At 51.2% G+C, this 21307-nt stretch overlaps 1 pseudogene; it reads right to left on the minus strand.

Annotated features, from left to right (window-relative positions):
* Positions 1-774: 774 nt before the first annotated feature.
* Positions 775-8634, minus strand: LOC102003307 (annotated as a pseudogene).
* Between the last annotated feature and the right edge of the window lie 12673 nt (positions 8635-21307).

Here is a 21307-nt window from a genome sequence, read left to right on the forward strand (position 1 = left end):
TAAAAACAAATTGCTAAGGGCCAGCACATAATTTAAAGACTCACGGCAATTTTATGACTTGCTAATGTTCCTAATTACATGCCCGTGAAAGGCTTAATTAATTGGGGGATGTAGCAAAAAGTGGAGCCCGTGTTTGTTATCATGGTTCCACTGCATTGATTTTAGTGCCTATGGAGAATTTAGGGCCTCTTTATTTGCACAAAGAAAATGCAAGTCTCTCGAAAAAATGCACATTAAGATCAACCCCTCGCTGCTATCTAATATACTTTCCTCTATTTAACCAAAGCGCTTCTAATCATATTTTGTAAATGTTGGTGCCGTTAATTGCATTGTGAGGGAAAATAGGTTCCGCTTGGCTGGCTGTGGAGAATTTTATAAAGTTCGTTCTAGGCGCCCCATTCCAGGGAACTCTTAGGGAACTTGTGAAGAAGTTGGGATGCCCAGCCTAGGAAGTTAGCTGCTCCGATTTCTCCGCTCCTGGGAAGTAATGTTCCTTGGCCAGCGATGCTTCTGCTGCCGGGGCCCTGAAGCCAGCTGGGAAAATTCCGGCTGGGAGGCTCAGAGGAAGTGGGCTTGGAGGAAGGCCACACCCACACCCTCAGCAGCCCTGGGACAGAAGACTTTGCAGTGGTGTGAGCCCAGCCACGCTTACCTGTGAGGCCTCAGGTGAGCTTCACTGAGCCTCAGTTTCTTCTCTGTGAAGTCTCTGCCCGCTGAAATGATCACATGGCAGCGATGATCAAACAAGAGGATGGAAGTAAGAGGGGCCCAGACCTAAGGCTGTGGCTGTCTGTGGAAGCCGCCATTTCTTCCTTCCTCAGGGACCACAGGGATGCTGTCCTTGTAGCTGGGGGCTCTCGGTGAGATGACACACGGCCTTTCTACAGGCCGAGGCAGGAGGAGGTACAGCTGCGGGGGTGGTGGGCCCTGGAGAAGGAGGAGAGGAGCAGCTCAAGCCATCTCCTGAGAAATTGTCCCTGACACTACTCCCTCCCTAAGAACAGGTGCTCGACCATCCTCTGTGCTCCCAAGAGCCCAGAACCTTCCCCATGGGCTGCCGCTGTCTATCACTGCAACCTCTGGGCCAGGGCCCTGCCTCAGTGCTGACCTCGAGGCTGGCACACAGGATGCTGCTGAGCATCTCACTGAATGAGCTGCTGCATTAAAGAGTGCAGTCAATCCTTCGGGCAACGGGGCTGGGTGAGAGGGAGCTCCGCAGGCTGTGCTCCTGTTTCTCCTCTGTGGCTGAGTTCATACTGATTGACGGCCTTTCCCCGTCTACCCTTTCCCCATCTTACACTCTCCCAGGACTCTCTCTGGATGAGGTGGCCTTCTGCAGAAGCCTAGAAGAGCTGGCCTCACCAGCCGTAGCATGGGCCTGGCACCATGCAACTCTCCCCATAGCCAAACAAATCAACCAACCAAACAGACCTCCTGCTTGAAGATCGGAAGGCTTCATGCGGCACTTAGAATAAGAACCAGCCTCTCACCGGGGCGTGCAGGACTTCTTTCCTGATCTCTCTTGTTGCCTCCCATTTTATACTTCTTGAAGATCAGTCCTACCAGAACACCTAAGTCTGTGCCTTCAGGCCAACTTTAGCCCTGCCTTGGGGCCTTTGCATGTGCTATTTTCTCTGCTTGTTCTTCTCCACAAAGCCAGGCTTCTTCTCTTCATTCAAGCCTTATCTCAAAAATCTTTTCTTCAGCCAGATAAGGTGCTGTATGCCTGTAACTCCAGCTACTTGGGCAACTGAGTCAGGAGGATTGCAAGCTCAAGGCCAGTCTGACCAACTTGGCAAGGCCTTGTCTCAGAAAGTAAAATAAAATAAAATAAAGTAAAATAAAATAAAATAGGGCTGGAGATATGGCTCAGTGGTAGTGTCCTTGGGTTCAATCCTCAGTATCACAAAAAGTCTTCAGTAAAAGCTCTTTCCTGATCCCCAACCTAATGTCACCTTCGGCAGTCATACTTAAATCCTGCTTTAATCATGTTAAGTAGCCATGTTTATGTGTAATACAGACACATTATGCTTTCTGTTTAATAACCCCAGCATATGAAATTCACAGGGATCTAACTCTGGAGCTTATGGGTTTGCCCAACACTCATTCATGGTTGCTTATTTCCTTGTATGCTGTGTGGTTCTGCAAGGTGGGCTTGTGCCTGAAGAGCTTCCTGAGAATTGAGAGGGCTGGGTTGGAAGACTGCCCCTCCAGACAGGCCCTGTGTCCGCCTCAGCCCTTAGGTTGACAGCAGTGCAGGCCCTGTCCCTCCATGGGTTACCTTGGATTTCCTGCTCCCCATGGCCGGTGGACAGTGACTGCATGTAAAGGAGACCGATGGTTCTAGAATTTTCATGAGAGACCTTTTCATGTTTACTCTGAGTCCAAGAGCAGAGTGGTCTACTGGTTTCCTTTGTGTGGGTAGACACCCTCTTCACCATTTTCCAGAGGGTGTAGCTTTTCAAGGGTCTTAGCTTCGTGTATGGCAGAGGGTGGATCCCATCTCCCTACTTTGCGTTCTGCCCCCCTCAAGGCCTTTACTACTCACAGCTACTCACTGCTGAAGTTGGCTGGCTGTGGGAGCCTCATTTCCGCCTCATTTCACCATTCTACTTTCTAAGCTTTTGGGTTTTTGTGTTGTTATTGTTTATTTTGTTCTCTCTCTCTCTCTCTCTCTCTCTCTCTCTCTCTCTCTCTCTGTGCTGGGGATGGAACACAGGGCTTCATGCATACCAGACACATAGTCTACCACTGAGCTGCAGACCCAGCTCCTCTTCCTTGATTTTGACCCCTGCGGATTTCCTTCAACTTTTTGCCATCTCCGCTGTACCCATAATGGGAGGCGTTTCTGTTTTACTCAGCACTCCTAGGTGTTCTGCATAGGAAAGCTTTCTGCAGGGTGCTCAGCCCATCATACTGTTAAGGAATGAAATGACCTATTTCTATGTTTGTTCATATGTTACCTACTTTTATTGTCTTCCCGCCTTGTCATGACTTGAAATGCCCGTGATCATCTGCTTACTTGCTTATGACCTGCCTTTTCCCATGGAAATGCAAGCTCCTCAAGAGCAAGAACTTTGCCAGCTTGGCTCACCGCTGTCTCCAGCACAGAGAACGTGCCTGGCTCCCACAGCAAGCACAGAATGCTGAGTGAATGAATGTGTTAGGAAGCCTGACTTCAAATCCCAGGTTAGCAACCTGGTCGCACTTCCTAGCCTCTTTGAACTCAGTTTCCTCCTTCATAAAACAGCCCACCTAAGTTTTTGCTTGGTGGATTGTTAAGATTAAATGAGATGATATTTATCGAGAACTTATTATAATCATTGCCGGATAATCAATGAATGGTGGATTTTAGTGTGACTGATGACTTCAGGACTCCTGTTGCCCTGTCCTAGCCACCTCTCCCAAGGACACATTTGAACTCTGCCAGTTGGAAACCATGACTGCACCCTCCTTGCTTCCACTTGGCCCTCCCTAACCTCGCAAACATAGGATGATGCTCCTTCCCTCCAGCACAGGACAAGCCCAGCCTCCCTGCCTCAACTTTGTTGTGGTGGAAAGTGCCAGTAGGAGCCCAGAGAGAGCATACTTTTGTGTGTGGAGAAAGCCTGGGCAGAGGGCCCTGTGGGAAGACAGGGGAGGGTGCAGATGGTGCTGGCCACCGGGATTCAGAGGGTTTTACCAAATGGAAACTCACAACTCCTGGAACCACTTGGGGCCTCAGTTTCCCCATATGTAGCATACAACCTGCTTTATAGAGCTGTTTTCAGAATAAATAACTATAAAGTGTCAGAAGTGGGCCTGAGAGTTACACTGTTAGTTATCATTATGAGTATTTTATTTTCTGCTGCGTTTCTAGCACTTCGCACAGTGTCTGGCTGACTCACAGTAGGCACCCCATAAATGTTTCTTGAAAGCATGGGTGAAAAGATGAATCGATAGGTAGATGCACAGATAGGCCAGGGTAGGGAGCGGGTATGTATTAGACCGGCCCTGCTAGCTTTGCTGACAACCTTAACGTTAGGTAGACCCTCTCATACAGAATCCTTGAGTGCTGGGATGAAGCACCCGGGGGCCGCCTCAGCCAGCTGTGGGTACAGCCATCCCCAGGGGCCTTTCAGCCACCCACACTCCCTTCCTTCATGGAGACAGGCTCTGGGCACCCGGGGTACCTGTTGACTCCATAGCTCTGCTTCTGGGCTCTTCCTGGATATAGTGGATTGATAACTGGTGGTCAACTTGTAACCCCCAGCTGAACTGAGTAAGTGTGATGCTGGGTATGGGAGGCCCACCTGAGGACTGTTGCCAGCAGCATAAGAGGCAGACCTGGAGAAGAAGAAGCGGGCTGTTGGGAGCTGAGAGAGGCTGTGGGGAGCTGGCTTTCCTGATGAACTTGGCTGTTTTCATCCTCCGAGGAGCTCGGGACCTCGCTGGCACTGAGAATGGCTTTGGTTCACTTTGCGGGAGCTCTGGTCCTCACTTTGAACATCGCTTCCTGGTTCTGGAGAGGAAGATGGTGCACTGCCGGCCTCCAGGAAAAGCTTGCTGCGTTGGCTTTCCTGATGGGAACTTGGCCATCCTGATCATCGGAGGAGCTCGGAACCTCACTGTTGCTGATGACGGCTGTGGTACCTTTTGGGGGAGCTCTGGTTCTTCTGAGCATCACTTCCTGGCTCCAGGGCAGATCCCTCAGCCTGCTGGCATGGGTCCTTCTTCCTACTGGCACAGACTTTGTAGGTTCCACTACTGACCTTTGGGCCTTCCCAGCAGATCTGTGAAACAGGCCTGCATGAGACGTTGTCATGGGCTCTGGGCCTCCAGTTGGATTCATGGGAGGCGCTGTTATGAGCTCTGGGTATTCAGCTCAACTCATGTAGGACATTGTTGTAGGATCCAGGCCCTCAGCTGGATTCCTTGGTCTTAGTGTGTGGACAGATTCCCTGCACTCTTTTGTATACCGTTTTTTGGGTGACTATTATAAATAATCATATGAAGTATGTGTCCTGTATTATATTGTTCCCCTTGCAAAATAAGCCCCAAACCAATACAGTGGGCTAATGTGCTGGACCTCTATTACAGCCAAGGACACTGCGGCTCAGACAGAAACTACAATTTGCAGGGAGTTGCAAAGGGGTTGACTCAGCTCTCCTACAAACTGGTAGGATGCCCTCATACCAGTATCCCTCTCTGTGTCTTCCTCACTGGGCATGAGCAACTCAATGGTTGAAGTCTTAGTTGGGCATGGTGGCATATGCCTGTGGTTACAGCACCTTGGGAGGCTGAGACAAGAGGATCCCAAGTTCAGGCCCAGCCTGGGTAACTCACCGAGACACTGTCTCAACAAAAAGGATAGGAGAGGGCTAGGCATGTAGTTCAGTGTGAAGGCCTTTGGTTAAATCCCTGTGCTGAAGAAGAAAAATGAAGTTTTTTTATTTGTTTGTTTTTGTTTTTGTTTTTGTTTTTCCAGTATTGGGAATTGAACTCATGACCTCACATTTGCCAGGCAGGCGCTGTGCCACTGAGCTAAATTCCCAGCCCCTAAAGTTTTTTTAAAAACAGAAAAGGAACCTCTATGGTGAGGGTACAGGCCTGGGGAGAGGGTGCTTGGGAGCAGGCCTAGGAGGCACTGGCATCTCTCTGTATCTATTTCTTCTTAAATTATTCACCTTCATCATGTAGAGCTTCCCACCCCCATTCTTATTTTCTAAATTAGATTTTTTATTATGAAATATTTCTCACCCAGAGAAAACCATAAACAATAATATAATGAACACTCATGTATCTTCTACTCAGCTCTGTTAAATCTTAACATTTTCCCCTGTTTGTTTCAGATACATATTTTTTAGAGAAATAAACCCTTGTGGGTATAATGACAACTTCTCAAATTTTCCTCCTAAGACTCATTCTCTTCCTTCCTTCCCAGAGCTAACCACCCTCCTGAGTCTAGGGTGCATTCTTTCCGAGCAAATTTTAACTGCAGATTATAAACACACCAGCCCTATGTTCTAGGGGTTTGTGTGCTTCTGAACTTTATTTAGTTAGAAGGCAACTTGTATGCAAACTTCTGCACCTTAGATGTTCTGGATAATTTTAGGTCTCCTTGTTACATGGAGTTCTGTGCCATATTCTTTGAATGAAGGCATATGCCCCAATTTATCCTTCCTTTATCGATAGGCTGTAATAAGCACCCTTTAGGCACACATACCAGGGTTTCTCTGGGGTGTGTAACTAGGAATGGAATTGCTGGATGAAGGGTCTATCAGTTATCTGTCAGTGCTATCATAAACCACCCCCAAAACAACATCTCTTTTATACGCTCGTAATCCTGTTAAGAATTTGAGTATGACAGGGAAAGGGTGGCATGCCTCTTCTGCACAAGGTCTGGGAGTATCTCCTGGGCAGTTGAAGCACCTGGGGTATGTGTGTGGGCCTCAATTCTGTCAGCTGTGTTCCTCGCTTTTCTTCTGAATGATCTCTCGCTGTATCTAGCCTGGCCTTCCTCACAGCACGGTGGTCTCAGGGGTCCAGGAGGAAGCGCCCCCTGAGGATAAGCCACCTGTGTGAGTGCTCATTAGATCTCTTCTTGCCTCACTCTTGCTACTAAGCCCTGGGCCCGAGCAAGCAACATGGCTGGCCTAGAGGAAAGGAGGGAGCACATAGATGCCGGGAGACATGGGCTCAGCAGCGACATCATAGCAGCCTACCAAAAATCGGGAGCAAACATCAACAGCCTTATGAGATAGTCCCAGGTGGCCCTCCAAAGGGGGTACAATGACACCTATGAACATGCCATTCATTGGTTCTGGAGGCGCCATGTGTACCAGACATGAGTAGTACCAAACTGTTTCGCGTGGAGGGGGTCACAAGCAATCAACACTGACGGGTTCTAGATTTCTTGTTGATGAGTACCAGGACAAAACAGCCACATCAAAATGTGTCAGATACCACAGTGAAAGAATTCCAAAGCAAATGAGTGAGTACTGACATATCACTGTAGTGTCCACTTATAATCTCTCAAACTTCCAATGTACGTTCTCCTCTCCCAATGGCATTTGACTGTGAAATGCACGCCACTACCTGGCTGTTGTCAGACCTTCAACGTGTACCACTCTCATGGATGTGAAATGATGCCGCGCTGTTTTATTTGCATTATCCTGACTACTGGTGGGGACCATCAGTTCTTTCCTATGTTTTGAACATTTATTTGGGTTTCCTCTGTGAAATGTCTGTTCCCATCTTTTGCTCATTTTTCTGTCAAATTGGTGTTTTTTTTTTCATCATATTAATTTGTAGTGGTCTATATTTCCTGGATACCTAATTTTAAGTGTTTCACTTGGCTGTGGAAGAGATGCCTTTCCCTCCTCAACCTCCTGGAATGCAGAGCTGTGCCTGAGGCCTGGGGGCCAATCCTCAGGTGGGGAGTTTGGGACAGTCGTGTTTCAACTCCAGGTGGCTTCAGTGTCTATCTCGCACTCTGGGTGTCTCCACTAGAGTTAGGGTGCCTATGGGAGACCTAGGGTCCCTCCATCACTCTTTCATTTCAGGTGGCCCAGAGCCATACGGCTACATTCTTTGCTTGCTCCCTTCCTTCCCTTCCTGTCGCTACAGATGAGCTTCTACCTCTGGCAGACAAGGACATAATGGCCCCCTGACAAAGCTGGGCAACGGCCAGGGCATGGCAAAGTAAAAGAAATCATGGCTCAGAGGTCTGGGACAGCTTTATGTCTTGCTGAGCTAATATGTGTCATGTGCTCTGAACAAGGGTCCTGAACATACATACCCAGCACTTCCTGCCTCTGGGTCTTGGCTTATGCTGTTTCCACTGCCTGAAACGTCCCTAGCCCAAGGTCTACGTCAATGCCCCTTCAAGACTGTCTCCCTTATGTGGTCCTCCAGCTAGGCCAGATGTCACTCTCTTTGTGCCATCTGTTACTTTTTGCAGACCCAAATGGGAGTTTTAGATCAGACAAATTTACTCAACATAGATAGACCTAGTGGTTTAGTAGACCCTAAAACAAAAGCAAAACCCAAACCACAGAGTTCACCTTTGATGATCTTTTTTTCTTCCCCCAAAGAAAATACTATATTCACTTTCCCAAAACAAATGAATTATTTTGAGTTTGAAGTGAAGAAAAAGGCCAAGTTAAAATAGGAGCAGAAGTAGTTTCCATTTAGTGGGAGCTGAAATCGATGTGTACTTTCTAATCACACATCTGTCCCACATGGCATTTCCAAGTTTTTCAGGGTCTGCCAGGCCAAACCCTACTGCCCTTGCTGGTTTTGCTTTGTTTTTCCCCTTTCTTCTCTCACCTTTCACCTTCAGCCTGTTTCTCTACTTCTGGTTCATCCATACTGGGTACCATCCGCTCTGATCTAGAAGAGTCTTTTTGTTTCTCTTTATCTCAGTCTCCATTTTAATGTCATCATTTTCATCATCATTTACCACACATTGCGTTTTCTCTGGGCATTGTTTGGGTACCACCACAGCTGCTGTCTCTCGAACATCTTTCATTAAAACATCAACATCTACTTTGAGAATACTTTTAAGTCTGTTGAGCTCCTTTGGTGCATTCTCTGTTTTCTCTTTTCAGCATACAGTTTTCTTTCCCCTTTACTCTGTAAACTTTTAGCCATGCTTTACCTGAGAAACTCTCAAGAATGCTCACTACAAAGAGCCCACGCTAACCGCATCAGCTTTGGTGATCTTAACTGGAATTTTGTAAGCAGAAAAATCTAGAAAGAAGTGATGTTTATCTAGCTGACAGCCCTGAGCCATCCATAGGACAGCCAGCCACAAGCCACATGTCACCACATAAATGCACATTTAAATTAAATAAAATGAAACAAAAAATTCACCTCCTCAGTCACACTAGCCACAAATCCAAGTCCTTGGTAGTCCTTGAGCCTTATACTGGTTACCACAGTGGACAATGGAAATACAGAACATATAGACAGTTCTAGCGGGCAGTATGGATTTTTATTAGTGCTGGTTTACAGCTTCATGTTGTTTCTATTTTGAAACACGTGCACAGGGGAAGAAATAAAATCTCTTCATCGTTTAGGTTTCCACATGCATAAATATTGCCCTGGCCCCAGCTCAGCTTTAATTTGCTGTGTGATCTTGGGAAAGCTCCTGGTCTCTGGGCCTCAGCTTGCTGCTTCAAAATGAGGGAGCTGGTGCAGAAGGGCTCTTCCTTCTCTGAACCCTCCTAGCTCCTCCTGGGGAAAGTTATTTATGTCCTGGCAGGAAGGGGCAGGAAGGGAGAGGAAGGAGAGAGGGGAGGGAAGGAGGCAGAAGAAGAAGGAGACTTTAACGCTCCCAGATCCTTGCCTTTGATCAGGTAGTTTGGAGCGAGGTAAGGGGCCAGGAGATGAGGTGCTGAGAGGAAGAGAGGAAGCAGAGGGCCAAGTGAGGGGTCAGGTGAGAGAGGCGGGGGCTGCACTGGACCGGGAGAGGATCTGTTCCCCAAGGAGCAGAGTCCTTGCCCTTTGGCTGCCTCTCCCGCCCCTCCGTCCTCCTAGGGGTTCAGTGGTGAGACAGGTGTCTTTCTCCTTCCGTACTGTAGCTCCTGCCGCCAGAAATTCAAAGGCAAAGTGACTGCTGACAAGGCCAGAGGAGAACTGGGCTCCCTGGTAGATCCCAGATGCTTGGATATCCTGGGGGAAGGGGAGTGGGTGGAAAGGGCCCTTGTTATTTGGAAGAAGAACAAGGTGGCCTTCCATGAGATATTCGGTCGCGGGCTGCAGCATGTGTGCTGATTTTTTTTTTTTTTTTTGGTTTTTCTCCAGTACCGGGAACCGAACTCACGACCTTGCGCTTGCCAGGCAGGCGCTTTTGCCACTGAGCTAAATCCCCAGCCCCTCATGTGTGCTGATTGTGACAAGGAATTGGAAATGATCTTTTACGGGGAGACAGCCCTGGACTGGGGATCAGAAGGACTTCAAGCCTAAATCCTTGGATCAGTTATTTAACTTTGCAAAACCTCAGTCTCCTTGTCTATAGTCTGGGACCATAACAAAGAAAAGAAAAACTGAGGCCATCCAGATGGGAAGACACATCTAGCAGATAGCAGATGCTCAGTACACATTTAAGAACATGTATATTTTGGAGTCCTCTGAAATTGGAGCGTGTCCTTGCTGAGGACCCTCTGTGTCTACCCTGGCTGTGACAATCATTTCCAACCCGGGCACTAGAAAGACTGCACGGTGGGGAGGGGCCACCCCCCTTTGATCGCAAGTTGGAAGCCACAACCCACAGTGGCATCCGTGGAGGGCCAGGTGGGGTGGTTGGGGGGCACTGGTGTCTGAGCCTGTTTGGCACAAACCCAGGAGTGTGGGTTTCAAAGGCGAGCTTCAAAGGCAGGGCTGAGTTAATGTGGCTTCTTTTGTACCTGCTCAAGGAAGGGAAACAAGCCAGTGCCCTCCTGCCCCAGGATGGCAGCTCAGACCACAGGAGGCTCTCTCCCGGTGACTCTGATCTCCCCACCTGTGGGGTTTTGTCTCATCAAAGCAGTGATGAAGGAGCCCACCGGGGTGGCCCTGCCCTGACTCACCTGCAGCCAGCTCACGCTGCGGGTGGGGAGAGCCTATACTTGAAGTCGGGGCGACATGGGATGGGGTGGAGTGGGAAGGAAAGAAGGAAGGCCAGGAACTGCAGCTTCCCTGGAAGGGGGAGCTCTGACCATCAGTGGTGGCGAAGCAGATCAGGCAGGGAGAGTCTGGGACCAGGAAAGTGACTGGGAGGGTGGCAGGAGGGTGCCTGCTGGGGCCAGCTGGCCATGGGGAGGCCCAGAAGGACTTCTTCCCACCCTCCCCTCTCCAGCCCTCAGAGGAGGGCTCCCCTCCTTTCCCCCTGGTGGCACAGGAAGGGGGGCCTGCCGCTCCCTATCCCCAGAAGTCAGCCATGCCAACATCTCAGTGACCCCACAGGTGCCCTGGCTGGGCCGCAGCGGGGGAGAGGGGTGAAGGGAAGGTGAGTGTCCAAGCCCCTCCCAGAGTGGGGCCAGGGTCACTCCAGCGGAACAAGAAGATGAATGAAGGGCTTATTCTTCTGTGAAGTTTTCCAAACTTGGCCTGAAATCCTGAGGCTTGATCCATACAGATAAACTTTGTCCCTTGAAGAGGCCTCCTGCTGCCCACGTCCCTCTCCCTGACCTTTCTAGAAATTCACATGAACAGGACTCTCTTTAGACTGGTGTGCTGATCTTAGATTTCTAAGTGGAGCACTGCATTTCCCTGGCAGGGCCTGGCCCAGGTGTCCATGCATGCATGTATCCATCCGTCTGTCTGTCTGTCCGTCCATTCATCCATCCATCCATCCATCCACTTATGCATGCATCCATCCATCCATGCATGCATGTAGCAATATTTTATTGAACATCTGCCTGGATCAGGCATCCTTCCCACAAAACTGTGCTTTAGGCATTAATATCCCTCTCTTACAGGAGGGGAAACAGAACCCTCACCTATAAGTAGGGGAAGGGGAAAGGTTCTTCCAGGCAGGGTGGGAAGGGACCCCTTCACTCTCTTTCACCTATGCCTGAAGCTGGGAGCCCTGTCAGCTCCCAGAGCCCACTGTGCACTTAGGTCCCTTCTGGTCTTAGCTTCCCCTTTGGAGCCGGAGCTAGGTCTTCCCTTGGGAAGCAGCTTTGTCATCGTCAACACCATGTGGACCATAGTTCCTCACTGGCTCAGTGAGGTGGATGAACTGGCTAAGCGGCTCTTTTGACCCTGCACATGGGCCGGGGATGTAGGTCAGCAGCATAATTGCCTGCCTGGCAAGCGCAAGGTCCTGAGTTCAATTCCTGGTACCAAAAACAAAACAAAAACAAAAACAAAAAAAAACCCAAAACAAAACAAAACAAAAAACCCACTCACAGCCCTGCACATGCGTCTGCATTTAAGAAATATTAACATCACCTCTCCACCCTCCTGTCCCAAGAAATTCTGACTTGTCTGACCTGGGATGAGTGAGGCAGGAAGTGATTTAACTGCACCCACAGCAGGAACCCCTTGAACTAGACGAAGTCTAATTCTTGGCAGCTAAGGGTGGCAACACAGCCCCTTTCTCAGCGGGGGAGACCACGGGCACAACTCTTGGCCACCACAGCAGCCTTCACTCTGAGCCTCCTTTTGGTTGAGTGGTTACACATTGGTTACACCCAATGTGTCTTCTAACCACGCGAAGACACATTGCATGGCTGTCTCTTTAAGGAGACTGTGCTGGGAGCCAGCAGAGGGCCTGTGCAGGCTGGGTTGCAGGGAGCAGACTTCCCAAAGGAGGCAAGAGGAGAGGGAGGGAGCACAGGGGCCGGGGCCCTCCTCCCTGCTCTAGAGAGGAGCAGTATTCCAGGGTCTGACCCTGTGGGAGGCAGGGGCAGGGCCAGGCCTCTGGAACCGCACTGCCTCTGGGGAAGGTGAAACTAGTACCCTTGGCCACCTGCCCTGCCACCCTGCACACAGTGTTCTTACCCTCAGTCCCCTCATGGGAGGGGAGGCAACTAGGGGCACCTTGACTCTCCTTCCAGAAACTTCTGTGGACAGAGACAAACTCCCCCACCCCACATTCTCGGGCTCTGGCTGACAGGGCCACCTCCCTCCCTCTCCCAGTGTCAGTGCTTCCCCGGGCCAGGGGAAGAAGGGCCTTTGAGTTCCGTCTCAAACTAGCCCTCTGCCCAGATCTGGGTAAAGTACAAATCTGACCCAGGAGAAAAGACCCCAGCATTCCTGCCTGGCCTGGGGCTGCTGCCGCTGCTGCGGTTCTGTGGCCACACTCCGGGCAGCAAGGAGCCAGAACACCCACATGGCTGCTCTCGGAGCCTGGCCTGGCCATGGCCCCAAGCAGCTGGCACTCACAGGGTGGGGCCAGGCGGGGCCAGGCTGGGCAAACAGCCACCAGCCCCTAGGGTCCCTAACGAACAAGTAGCCCTCACCAGCCTGGCACGTGGCATTGCTGATGGCCCTGTGCCCAGAACAAGGAAACATAAAATCTCATTTCAAGCCCCAATGAGGTTTGGTTCAGCTTTCCTAGCTTTACAGAAACTTAATTCCATGCATTTTTCTTAAATGTAAGGCTGCAAGGCACCTGCTTAAAATGATTTTTTTCCCTCTACATTTGAGTAGCGACAGGGAGAGGGAGGTGAATGCCTTCTCTTCCCTTTTTCCACCCTCTGGCTCACTTGGTCCCTGTGTGTCTTGGTAACTGTCCACGTTGGCTTCTCCTATCTGTTTCTGTTCTTGAAATAGTGTAGGGCTTGCATCTCCACACACCTGAGTCCCAGTCCTTCTTCGGGTGCACTCCCTAGCGGTGTGACTTGGCTTAGTCTCTTAACTTTTCCGAGCCTGAAATCCTTCTGTAGAAAATGGGCTCATTAATGGTGCTTCATGGTACATACCATTGTATGCCAAATATATCACTGTGTACATGTTTCTCGGGAATCATAAACAGTAGTAAGACAATTGGTAAGGATACGGACATGTGATCATTATAAGGCAGCGGTTGGGAGCACAGGTGCTGAAGCCAGACTGGCTGGAACAGAATCCTGACTTCTCTAGATACCAGCTGTGTGGCCTTGGGTGAGTTACCTAACTGCTCTGAACCTCAGCTTTGCTGTTTGTATGAGAAGGGTAATAATATTGTTTCCCCACAGGTTTTTTTTTTTTGTTGTTGTTGTTGTTTTTCTGGTACCGGGGACTGAACTCATGACTTTGCGCTTGCCGGGCAGGCTCTGTGCCGCTGAGCTAAATCCCCAGCCCCAACCCCACAGGTTTATGAGGAAAGATGATGTGTGGCTTCTATTCAGCACAGGCTATAACAGAGGCACACATACCCTAAATGGGACATGATTCCCCCTTAACCGTACTCCACGAACAAGTCCCCATGTCATTACGATTGCTGTATTCCTTGGTGTCAGAGGAATGATGGGAAATTTGTAAATATTGTTGGGTTAGGGCCCGGTTGGTGGAAGTTCTATCACTGTTTCTTTCTTTACTTCCCAGACATCCAGATGAATGATGGCTCTCCCCAGGGGGGCAGAGGATCAGAGGTGAAGCTAGAATTGTGTGAAGAGACACCGCAACCCCGACGGACTCCCGGGCAGGAGCAGTGTGTCCGGAGGCCTTGGGGATGTGGGGCAGGGACTGAAAGAAAGGAGTCATGGTGCACAGAATCCCCAGAACTGGGGTTCCCCCACCTCAAAACCACAACCTGTGTCATTGAGAGTGTTATTCCACAAAAGGCCATTCCGAGGAGCCTTCCATATCCCCCAAAGACCCAACTAGAGCCTGTGGATTAAATGAAAGCAGCAAAGATATGAGTGGGATCTGAGGAAGGCTCTCTTGATAGCCGGGGGTAACATGAGGGAGAGGCGGGGAAGGAGCTCTGTGCGCTGCCCGGGAAGGAGGCCTGGCGTGGGCTGGGTCTGAGAGCTGGTGTGCGTGTGCCAGGAACATTGGTCGCATGCAAGATTTGGACGCAGGAGTCTGGGTGATCTCGCCTTTCCTGGTCTCAACTTCAGTCTTTTCATTTTGGCGTGACACTGGAATTTCCTCCAAGTCTAAAGAAAAAATAACCTATATGAGCCTGACTGGGGCATTCAGCAAACCCTCCCAGCTTCCTGAAGGTGCGTTTGGCTGAGAGACAAAGTTTGAGGTGGGAAACCCAACTGTCGATAGACTCGCTCTCCACAATCAGGCAGAATTAATTGTGTGAACACCATTGATCAAACCACTTAATACTTACAGGGGCTGAGAAGGAGCTGAAATGTAATTTCATTACCAACCTGCTCACCCCTAATGAAACTCCTAATAACTCTCTAATTTTTCTTTCAGATAAGGGCTGAGAGGTGGAAATAGGGGTAGAGTGGGTAAGGGGGGAAAGGGACATGGAAACTTATTTTCTCCTCTTTATTAGACTCTGTCTAGATAGATCCAAGTGAAATCCCCATTTCTGGAGCATCTTGTCAAAAGTCATTTTGAGGGTTTGCTGCCGGCCCTGAGGTTCATGCAGGAGGTTAGTTTGGGGATGGGGGTGTCTTGGAAGATGGCCACAGCCAATCCTAAACTGCCAGTGAGGTTAACAGGGACCAATTCTACCAGGCGTTGTGGCACTCACCTGAAATCCCAGCACTCTGGAGGCTGAGCAGGAGGACGGCAAGGTCAAGGCCAGCCTGGACTACATAGCAAGACCCTGTCTCACCCCTCTCCTAGTCAATTATGATTTGGCATAAGGTGCTTATTCAGATACTCAAGGGGAGCCGGTCCCTTTTTAGGCTGAAAACAAAACACATGTTGGCTCCCCGGACCCACAGCAAAGGGCATGGGTAGAGGAGCGTGAGCTAAAGTGGTCACAGGTCCAAAGATGGGAATGACCACAAGGTAGTGTGAGTTCTGGCTCGAGTCCTGAGCGAGCTAAAGGAGGTTCCCTTACAGGGACCTATGCACACGCATCCACACACATGCACATTCTGATATAAACCCCACGAGGCTAGAAACATTGTCACACTTGCTGCGTTGTCCTGGGCCCCATAGAATGTTTTTTTTTTTTTTGGTTTTTCTCTGGTACCGGGAACCGAACTCACGACCTTGCGCTTGCCAGGCAGGCACTTTTGCCGCTAAGCTAAATCCCCAGCCCCCCCATAGAATGTTTGAAATGTAGCAGTCAACAAATGAGCCCAGTCAACATTTGGAAAATACACAACAGCAAGTGCGCATGCGTGATGGACACACACACAGGCACATATCCACGCGGGCACACACCTGGCCTCCTGTCCTTTGCTGTCGGGAGGCAGGCTTATTGCCATTTTACCCTTGGCACGTAGCTGGCACTTGGAAACATCTGTGCACAGACTAGCCGGGTGCACCAGGCTCCAGCTCCACTCATCTGCTCCCCAGCTCAATCATCCCTTGATTCAAAGATCTGCTCAGGCGTCGCCCATCCTGGGAGGACCTCTGTGTCTGACTCAGGGACCACTGTTCCCCTCAGGACATTGGTTTGCAGTGGCATCTTCAGCATGTTCGTCCCTCACCCAGCTGTTTTCCCAAACACCTTCCTGCCTCCTACTCTATCAGACCAAGCATTTCATAGAGGAGGGGCCATCCCCCTTTGCACAGTGGGAGCTCCTAGATGGCACCCCTGTTGCATCAGACTGGAAGTTGTTCTATAGTCTGAGGGCTGGGGCCAAGGGGATCACGCCTCTCTCCGTTTGTTTGGGTTGAGACCACAGATACCTCCTTCTCGTTTCGTTCTGGGTCTGACCCCTTGAAGTCCCCCAGCCCTGTGCATGACAGATGCCAGAGAGCCTGCCCAGCGCCCAGGTTCCAGGCTGAGCTCACTCACAGGGTGCGTGTGGTCGGATGAGGAGGAAACTGCATAAACAGTGGGGCCTGGAGGGGAGCAGGTGTGTGCTTGCACGAGCACTTGGATGTGTACCGATGGATGTGGGGCACAGTGCTCCTCCTGGAGAGGGATAGTCGGGCAGAAAAATCCAGCTTCCTGTATCCTGGTCCCCCACGCTCTGCCCATGGCTTCCCCAACTCACCTCAGGCCCTTCTGGCACCACCCACATCCTAGCCTTCTCCACACCTGGCCCACAGTCCTTCCTCCTGCGCCCCCTACCCCCACTTACCTGGCTGCAGCAGCCGGGAAGGAGCAGGAGCATGGGCAGGGAGGGGCAGGGCAAGAGGTGGGGGCAGCGGAGGCTAGTTATTTACAAAGCCTGTGCCCTGGGGACCCTTGTCCCGGACAACAATTACAGCCCCTTAATTAACTGAAATGCAGTCTGCCTGTCGATGCAGGCATGTCCCCCACCGAAGTTTGCCGTGTCTGCCGCTGTCTAGTACTGGTTAATGAATATAAATCAGATAGTTTATAGTTAGCAAGCAGGGAACAGGCTGGCAAGGGCCTGAATTCCAATGCAGAATGCCTGAGGATAGGAACGTGCCCTCCGTAATGGAGGCCAGGGCACCTACGGGGGTGGCACCACGCTGGGGGTGGAGGGCAAGGATGCCTACCTTGCACTGGGCTCTGACTGCACACAGGTGTACAAACATCCAGCCCGGCACGGGTATTCCTTATACACATAGCAGTACTACTCACAAACCCAAACAACACGTGCCCTCTGCAAAACACAGGAACACAACCGGATGTGGTGGCATGCCTATAAGTGCAGCCTTGTGGAAAGCTGAGGCAGGAGGGTTGCAAATTCAAGCCCAGCCCGGGCAATTTAGTGACTTAACACAACCCTGGAGCTGGGTGTGGTGGCACAATAATCCCAGCACTTGAGAGGCTGATGCAGGAGGATTGCTTGGAGTTTAAGGCCAGCCTGGGCTAGTGAGTTCAAGGTAAGCCTGAACTATATAGCAAGACATTGTCTCAATCCATCCTCCCTCAAAAATATAAAACCAAGACTTTGTCTCAAAATGAAAAATTTAAAAGATCAGGGGAATGTAGTTTACCCTGGTTTAACCCCCAGTACTGGAAAAACAAAGCAACAACAGCAATAACAACCCACACACAACCCACACATGGACACTGAGGAATCACAACATTCCAGAAACCCTAGTCTTTTGGAATCCACAACACCTTGGCCTCGGCCCTGGGCAACTTCTCCCTTAGATGCCAGAGCCCATGCCCACCACTCTGGTAAGAGACACTTCCAGTCTGACCCCCGGCCACCTGTCCTGTGATTCTGGGGGTCAGCCCAGCCCAGGAGGCTGACTCAGTTTCCCTTCCCCAGGCTGAGCTGGCCTTACTGAGCAGGGCTGTGAGGCTGGTGTTGTTGTGCAACCCTGACTGCAGGCAGGGGGGCTCCAGGCTGTGTGTGGGGTCTCTGCAGCTGCACAGGAAGCAGATTGACCTGGTTCTCGCCCAGGGCCGGGTTCACGGGCTGATGGTCTGTGCACAGGGCGCTGGGCTTAGAAGTTTTAATGGTTTAATGCTTTTTTGTTGCTGTCTTGAAAACTTTTGTAACTTTTGAACAAAAGGCCCTATTTTGCACAAATTATGTGGCCGCTCCCATTGTCACCCTTGATATAGGGCTAGTGGGACAAGTGTGCAAAGTGGGAGTTTGGGGTTGTGGTATTTAGGGGACACCCTGAACAGCGCTCTGGCTGCAGGGTTCACTCATAGAAGGTATAATTTACCCAGACCTGGGCTCTGTCCTGCTGGCTTTGTCACCTAGCAAGTCACCTTCCCTCTGAGTCCTAGGTGCAGGCTTCCAAGGACCTGGCCTTTTAGTTTCCTTCTAGCTCTACCATCGCTTCCTGGGGAAGAGGCCAAGTCTCTTTAGAATCCTGGTTTCTCTCTCTCTCTCTCTCTCTCACACACACACACACACACACACACACACACACACGGGCATGCGCGTGCACAAAGAGCAAAGCCTCATTGTGGATCTGCATTACTGCCTCCTTGGAGATGGGGTGGGAGTCACCCTAGCACACAGGCAAGTTCCGACAAGCTGCTTCTAAAACCCAGAGAGCAGCCAGCCCCTTTCCTGGGCTTTTTACTCCCCTAAAGGGGCTAAAAGGGGTGGTGGTGGTGGTTATGGCTTGGTGGGGGCAGATAAAGTTATTGGCATCCACAGTTTAATAACACCCCCACCCCATTCTGCCCACTAGTCTAGGCTGGGAGGGTGACGATTATTAACTCTTCCTGAACTCCCCCTGGGAGAGCTGCCAGAAACACAAGGAAGTTCTTCAGGTTCTGGAGACAAGGAAAATGATCCGAAGACCTCAGGATGAGTGGTGGTGGGCAGGGTGCAGGGACACGGGAACACGGCATGAACAGCCAGCCAGGGTGGCCAGGCAGCTGGAGACACAGGGCTGTGCATCCATGCCTGTCACCCCACCGGACACCCTCATAGCATGTCTTGGGGGAGGGAGCTCTTGTATTTCCCCCCATCTGTGGTTGGCCCCCTCTGTGGGTCTGGTAGCAAGCAGGCTCTGTCCTACAGAGATGTAGGACACCCCCAGCCTACATCCTTGGACAGCGCAGAGAGGGGCAGCCACTCTTCCATTTTGACGGACTCAACTTGGGAGGAGGACGTTGTGGATGCTCAGACAGAAGGTCTCCCGCAAAAAACATTACCCGATCCTGGCTAAGGTACTGTGAACACACTCAGGTCACAGATGAAAAAGTAAAGAGAGAAGGCAGCACTCACTTCCCATAGACCTGAAGCAACATGGAGATTAAAGTTCGGGAGACTCCTCCCTGACTCCTGACCGCCCCTGCTGAGGAAATCGGCCACCTCTCCTGCCACCACCCTTGTAGTCCCTGTCCAACATGCACCCCAGAGGTGGGTCGAAACTCCGTGTCTGGGTCAGACTTGCGAGAAGAACAGCTGGTTCTGGGAGCTCCCATGCTCTCACAAGTGTCCCCTAACAATGTGTCCTAACAAACCCTGTCAGGGACCGGGAACATCTGCAGATCACAGCTGCAGGTGCGGAGCATAGGGACTGAAGTCACGGAGAGTGAGCCTGAAGAGCGCCTTGCACTGTGACTCCTTTGAGTGGAAATCCACCTTGACACTTAGCCCACAGTATTGATGCACACACTCAAGACACCCAAGAGATGCGCATCTGAACCAAGTTCCAGAGCTGGGGGTCGGGTGGGAGAGGGAGGAACGGTTTTCCGCTTGATTGCTTTTCGATTTGGTGAGAATCTGGCCAGTCTCCCCACCTCCTTCCCTCTCCAGTGGAGAGACCTAGGTCCTACCTTGCGTACACCTTATGACAGAAGTCCCTAAAACGCTCTCAGATACCATGAATCCTCTGCTTTTAATTGGGGAAGGATTCCCAAAGGAGGCAAAATTGAGGGATGTGTTGAGCCTGGACACAGACAGGAGACCTATAAGAGGCCTTGATATGAAATGAGGATTTAGAAGCTCAGGATGTTGGTTATTCCAGGAGGCAGGTTGCTGACACCAGCCTGCAGACAGACAGACGGCACAGGGAGGCCCTTTCTGATGTGTCCCTGCTCGGAACCAGCAGAATCAGGATGCTGTAGATAGCTGCAGTGCTGGAGATTGTCCTGGGTAGGGGCTGGAAGGAAGGGAGAAGCCAGCTCTGGTCCAGGCCTTTCTATCACGCTCAGGAGCCTTGCTCAGCACTCCTCTCTTCCCTAAGGCCTCCGCAGAAGGAGTTCCGCCCACCTGCACCCCCTCCTGCCAGGACGCAGGTAGACAGGACACCTCCAGGACTCACACCACGCCCTGAACTCGGCATTCTGTGTGTCTATGGCGGAAGGGAGGGCGTAGGAGCAGGACCGTGGGCCGTCCCAGGTTTGCTGGTGTGAGCTCTACACACCCCTTCTCCACCTGTGTGGTTGGACAGCGCGGCTCAGCCATGCCACCCTGAGAAAACGTCCTCACCTCTGCGGCCCTCAGAAGGCCCCCAGGTCTGAACCCCTCCACAGTGCACCCAGAGATGCGGAGATAATCTAGGTGATGAGCCTGGCCATTGTCATCGTCTAAGTGTCCATTTCTACCTGCTGGAGAGGGACGGCCCTTCTGCAGCCCCCACAAGCCGGGCACTCGGATTTCTCTCCCCATTGGTCAGAAATGATAAAAGCCCGGCCATCCTCGCTCAACCCACGCTGGGGAATGTGTGTTTGGAGAGGCACAGAAAGCCAAGGAAAGGTTGACTGCTGCTCCCCCTCCCTTCCTGCAGCGTGGGTGACACCGGCGAGAAGCGAGCAGCTGACCCAGGTTTGAATTTAGAGTGTTCATTAATACGATATTATGCCATATGCTCCCGCACACTGTCTCCCTCTAATGCAGCCGCCAATTTGCTGAGCAGCCCTAATTAGTAATGGTATAATGAGAGTATTCAGAGGGTAATGTGGTGGGTGGGGACGAGGGATGGGACAGCTCCTGGTCAGTGGGGGAGGGGCAGGGTCTGGCTCAGAGGCCTGGAGCTGGGGGTGAGGTGGACATACCAGGGGTCATCTGGACCCAGGGCTGGCTGAGGCTCAGGAGGCCGAACACCTCTCTCCCTCCTTCCCATTCCCATCGCTCAGGGAGCAGAGGCTCAGGGCTGGGGGGCGGCGGGCTGTGAGAGTGAGCAGGGTAGAAGGAGAGGGACGGGTGAAAGCAGAGATGGTCCTTTGTTGTCTAACCCAGGGCGGACGGTGGAGATGGGATGGCGTGTGGTGGTGGTAGTGCTGCTGGTGTGTGTGGCGTAGACACGCAGACCCTCGAATCTGCGGGCCCCTCAGAATTACCGCGCTAGGTGGTGACCAACATCACTTTTCAGATGGGGAACTAGAGGCTTCAAGAGGTTCAAGTGCCTCTGAACCGGTGAGGGAGGA

The sequence above is a fragment of the Chinchilla lanigera genome, unplaced genomic scaffold (assembly GCF_000276665.1).
Source record: "Chinchilla lanigera isolate Chin_1 unplaced genomic scaffold, ChiLan1.0 scaffold00050, whole genome shotgun sequence".
In the NCBI taxonomy this organism is placed as follows: domain Eukaryota; kingdom Metazoa; phylum Chordata; class Mammalia; order Rodentia; family Chinchillidae; genus Chinchilla; species Chinchilla lanigera.